We start from the raw sequence: 6,000 nt of genomic DNA on the forward strand, positions 1-6,000 counted from the left end.
AGAAAAGGCCACGAGGTGTGGCTACGGTCGCTGTTGCTCTCACCATCCACGTCTCCGGTATTTCGTCATGTGCGGTATATTTTATACGGACTGGCTGAACCTGCTAAGGTTTACCGCATAGGGCGAAACACGAGAACAAGAGGTACACCGCAAACCAAGCTACAACGCGAAGAACCATTAGGGGGTCAAATCGGTCTATGTACACTCTTAGGCAAAGTTACACCCTTTGGATTGCCCCTTCTGCCCCACAACAATAATCGTTATCTGCCTTGATGCGTTTCCTTTCTTTAACGCTGCGAGCCCGGTACTTTCCAGTAACGAACGGCACGCGCGTTATCAGCATAGAACAGTTTACACCCTTTCGAGTGCCCCTTCTGATAACGCACGTGCCGTTCGTCACTGCAAAGTTCCGGGCTTGCAGCGATAAAGAAAGGAAACGCATCAAGGCAGATGACGATTATTCTTGCGTGGCAGAAGGGGCAAGCCAAAGGGTGTAAACTGTTCTTAGAGTGAAGAAGGTTGGAGCGCCAGCTTCGCACTGGCGACGGGAGCCATGGAGGTTCGGACTGGCCCGTGACTCTGGCTATCCAGGGTGTGGCCGTCGACCTCGGCGACGTTCGAGCGAGGCTGCCTGGACCTGCTACAGCCTCCCATGACGCTGCCGTGGCACTCCAGGAATTGGATCCCCCTTCTTTGGCAGACCAGCACGAACGGTAGTCCCCGGGGCGTATCATCGGCACTTGGAGAAGTAGCGGCGGAACCCGGCGGTAGGCCTAACCATGGAGGCCGGAGTGCCACGTCACCGACATAGTTTGGAGCACCGACATCCGAGACGGAGGAGCTGGCCGTTCGATGCCACGACAACACTGCTTGCAAGTCGGCAGGAGCACCGACTGGGATCAAGAGCCGGCGCACATCGGACTTGGGAGTTACGTGCGACAACGGAACTTTGTAAGGGCGTTCCTTTTTGTTAGCGTGCAGCCATAGGCCAGGGTTGCCGGACTTTCGCGCGAAACGCGCTAAGGACGCACGTAGGCGAGGATAAGGACATTGGTTTGGCTATGCAAGTGTGGAGTTTTATTTTTTGCCAATTGAGTTGTGACCTTTCCTTTTCGAGTTTTGACTTTTCTATTTCGAGTTTGGGTAAATTAAAATCTGTTTGCAGTGCTCGACTGCGTCTCCCGACTCGCATCTCTCCCAACATCCGCACGGCCCTGAGACCAGTGACATACACTCTAGAAACAGTTGCACCCTTCGGGGTCTATATTTGACACACAACGATAATCGTTATCTGTCCTTCATGCATTTCCTATCTTTAACGCTGCGAGCCCGGTACTTCCAAGTCACGAACGGCATGCGCGTTATCAACATGGCAGAGCATTCTCGACAGGAAAGTAACGAGCACGGCGTTTTCAAGAAAGGAAACGCAAGCAAGACAGGTGAAGACTACTGTTGTGTGGCAAATATACACCCCAAAGGGTGCAAATGTTTTTAGAGTGTAGACAGAAAATACACCTAAGGGTATAAGTCAGTTTTTAGTGTAGGAAAAAAGAAGAAGAAAAGATTTCGATAACTGTTTCTATTTCGTGCCCATAGAGGAAAGAAAAAATCTAGGAGAGAGCATGAGCTCAGGCCACTATCCCCGGCAAGGCACTCGCATCTGCATCAAGAAGGGAAATAAACAAGGAAGGAGCATGACGCGTGCAAAAAAAAAAAAAAAAAAAAAAAAACAATTTTGTTGTTCTTGTTGTCGTTCGTACCATATGTGCCACATTTCGCTTGCACGGAAGAAGGTTTCAGTTGCAAGAAAGCTCTTGTCACGCGTCTATCTCTTTCTGTTCATGTCGTCGCGAGGGCGGAATGAAGGAGAATTAGTGGAAGTAAGTAGGGGCCAGTAATAATTTGTCGGTGACTTCATGTGGCACATTCGACGGGTCTTTGCGAGTGCGCGTTGAAAGTCGTGTGAAACGGCAACGTGAATACTTTGATTAGCGCAAAAAGACAGACACAAGAAAGACGACAGGACAAGGCGCTACTCTCAACTGACATCTCAACTACTCTCTCAACTGACAACGTGAAGCTCAGTGTGACGGAGCCAAATCACTTGCGTAGCATTATTCCGAATTCCTTAACACCACAGCAGTGCGCTTTATTTTCATGACCAAGCTCGGTCACTTTGTTACGTGAAGTTTGAACAGAATCGCTGGGGCACTCGGAAACGACCAGTCGAATGCGCCAGTGTAGTGAGCGATCAAACCGATGACATATATTCGAGCGCACAGTAAGATAATTTACACCCTTAAACGTGAGAAAGGGTGTGAATGTGCGTAAACTTACACCCTTAGGGTGTCAGTTATATAAATCATACACTAACGGTGCCAGTTATAGACACATTTACGCCCTTTTTCACTTGTAAGGGGGTGAATTATTTTACCGCGCGGTCGCTTTAGAGCGCCCTGCGGTTGTGCCCCGAAAGCAGTCAGTGACAGCTTTGTAAAGGCGTACATTCTTTTTTTTTGTTAGAATTACCGGGTATAGTGCAGCTCAAACCTGGCTCCACAGTCGTCAACGGAACACACCTACATGCTCTCACGAAAGCTTTACGGTTTCTGCCTCGCACAACCTTTGTACATAGCTCTACCGGAGCACTCCTCTAAAACGAGTAATCGAAACGCATACCATGAGGAGGTGTCCCAAACGTTTCCTCCGACACAGGGACGTTTAGTGTGTACTCTGCGGCCACCAAACCGCACATCCTTGGGAGCCGGAACTACCGACTACCCGGAGGCAGGAGGAGGGGGGTGGGGCAAAGAAGCGCGAGCAACCAAACATGGCGGACTGACGAGCGCACGGGCCAATGTAGCCAGGTCGTTTTCTCGGTCCAGCCAAAAGGAGCACGCAGAAGGGAAACGCCGCGGCGGGTACCGCATCTCTCCGCGAATGCTCCGACCGGGGGCCACAGTTTACGGAAGCACCGCTACAGGATTTCCACTTCGCTCACGACAGCGTGTACCATTACGGTGGAGAGTCAAAGGCGCAGTACATATATATACCCTCGCCATCTTTCGCGACCGTGGGTGTATCGTAACAAAGGAGAGACGCGCGCGTGAGCATACGGAAGCAAATAAGGAACGAACGAACGAACGAACGAAAGAGTGCAGAAAAGACGTCCGAAAACGAGCAGCAGGTCGAGTCGAGAAATGTCGTCCCCGGAGAGGACGCCATATATCTCTTTCCTCCTCTTCCTTTCTTTTCCCTTTCTCTCTCCCCTCTCTCATTCCGTGCACGCGCGCCTCTCTCGTTACCTCCTCGGGCGATCTGGTTTCTCGGCGGCGGCGCGCGCGCGACAGGAAAAAAAAAATAAATAAAAAAAATAAAATAAAACGAGAAAGGACGAGAGCGCGCGGGCAGCCGACAGGGCGTGCGACGAACGCACGCGTACAGTGTACTAGAAGACTGTACGCACGCGCCAACAACCCGGCGCACGCGACATACGAGACGAGACGCGATGGCCTAGAGGGGGGGGGGGGGGGCTTCAGAAGAACAGTGAATGAAACAGCATGTTACATTAGAATGTGAAGACGTCTGTCCAGCGGTCGATTTAGGCACCACTGGCCTCCTTGAAGCCCTTGGGTTCAGCGGGAGCAGTGGTAAAGTAAACATGTCCGCAGTAAGCATTAGTAAGAGGCGATTGGAAGATTGGTGGAAGAAAAGTAGGGAAACGACAAAAAAACGGAGACCTATATAGGGGATCAGAAAATTTGGTTGTGGGAGTTCGTAGCGTTTTTTTTCTTCTCGTTATTTCTGGTTTAACCTAGGTAGGACATTAGGCAGTACAATAGCAAGAGCTTGGTGGCGCAACCCACCGCCCCGTTCCAGCGGGGACGCTCATAACATCCATCCGCCCATCCGAACGACCCGTGATAGCAAGCAACTTCCTTTTCCTTCGAGGGTCTCCCTGCGTCGGGCTCCATTTGCGACGACAAGAGCAGCTACTACTACAACTACTACTTCTGCTACCCCCCCCCAACTAAAGATTACTACTACTACTACTACTACTACTACTACTACTACTACTACTACTGATGACTACTATTGCTACTACTACAACAACGACGACGACGAAGTAAGTAAGCAAGAAAACAAATCTGCATACTTCAGTTATCCAACCAGCTGTCGAACTCATTTACACGCAACTCTTAATTGACGGAGAGGGCAACGTTGATCGTGCTTTTCTGCGACACAGCATTGCATCTTATTGCGGTCTCCGAAATGGGTGCACAGGCACCACTACTCCCCCACTGTCTCTGTTAACAGGCCCCGAAGAGGCGATATAAAGCATAGCAGTGGCTATGAGCGTCCGGTTAAGTGCGCGTTGCGACGGGAGCATCAAGCGCGAGTTCGAATTCCAAATGGTGGGCAGAGTTTCGTCTTCTTCTTTTTTTTTCCTTCGTTGCATCATCGTGCGGCGAAGCAGCCTTCATGCAGCCTTCGCTGCACGTCGAGCATGAGGAGGAGGAGGCCTGACAACTATGCCACGATAACGACTCGACGACGATGACGTCACGCAACTGAAATGATGGACTCCGCAAGCCCAGTTTCGAGCCCTGAACTTCGGTTGCATTAAGGCAGCATACACTGGCACAATCTTTTCGACCAGATATAATAACATTTATTAGAGAATTCGAGGTTCTAGTTCAGTTGCAGGCTCTTCTTTGGTTGACATTTGATGACGACAACGCTGTCGCACAAAGCTTTAACTCGGGGCCTCCTATATCTGAATGTACATGACAAAGTAGAAATCAGTTTTCTCGGAAACTACTGTGCCGAATTACATGAGGTTTGTTACAATAAAAAAAATTAAATGTAGTGAATGTTGAAAGCGTATTTTCGATTTAGACCGTTATTTCGTTTATAGAAATTGTTGAATATTGCAATATATGAAGAAAATGAAACTATGGCATTTACAACTGCAAGATCTACTACTAATTTGTGAATAGGACTTTTGCAAAACACGTGCGAATATTGTAACAAATCCACGTAAGCTGTAAATTATTACCCCGAATTTGTCCGCTTTAAATGCTGTAAAGAATGCAACTTACACAACTGTGATATCTTCTTTTGTTGCAAAGCTACGAATATGTAAACCCAATGTTTCTGATTTTATCAGACTTGCCAATATTCGAAAAATTTTACAAAAATATACAGGCACTAAATTAAAATACTGCATCCAACATTAACTAAATTCATATATTTCTCTCAAATGCAACAAACATCACTGAAATTGGGCCAGTGGTGACCTCAGAAATCCATTTCTGCGTTTACGCGTAACTGTATGGACGGCATTGGAGTTGGGCCCGAGCTAAAGCTTCCTGTTAATATTACCAGTTTCCGGCAACATTTGAGCCCTAAATCAATATTGAATTTACCTTCTTTTCTTTCAAATGCGGCGAATTTCACTCAGATCGTTTGAGCGGTTGTTCCAGAAAAACATTTTTGCGTTTTACATGCATTTCAATACGCGAAACCGAAGTCGCTGTTGTTGCCTCAGAACGCGTGGCTCGTATCCACGAGGGGGATTGGCCACACTGGATTGATTGAAAAGTAAACTCAACACTAAATATTAAAAGTGGTTGCTGTGGGGCTAGGTTATCTCGAACCCGGCTTCATATAGTAGCGTGGCGGAAGCTTCGCGTTGAAATGAGAAGCTCGGAAGATGCGAAATCGAAAACTAACAGGTTAACTGGCACTCGAACGAAACTTATTTGCATCGTTAAAGCGGAAAATCAGAAAAAGGTCAACCGGTAAGCCGCGAGCTCCTGGATGCGCTTCGTTTCCATGGCAAAGAGCAGCTTCGTTTCGCTCTGCACCGTCGTTATAACACTTCTTTTCAAACCCTCTCTCCTGGCGGTAGCCAATCACACACAGGTCACAACCCACCAGGGCGACAGCCAATCAAGAAGCACGTACAACACTGTCACAGACAGAATATCGGACCGG

Source organism: Dermacentor variabilis, chromosome 7 (assembly GCF_050947875.1).
Source record: "Dermacentor variabilis isolate Ectoservices chromosome 7, ASM5094787v1, whole genome shotgun sequence".
NCBI lineage: Eukaryota > Metazoa > Arthropoda > Arachnida > Ixodida > Ixodidae > Dermacentor > Dermacentor variabilis.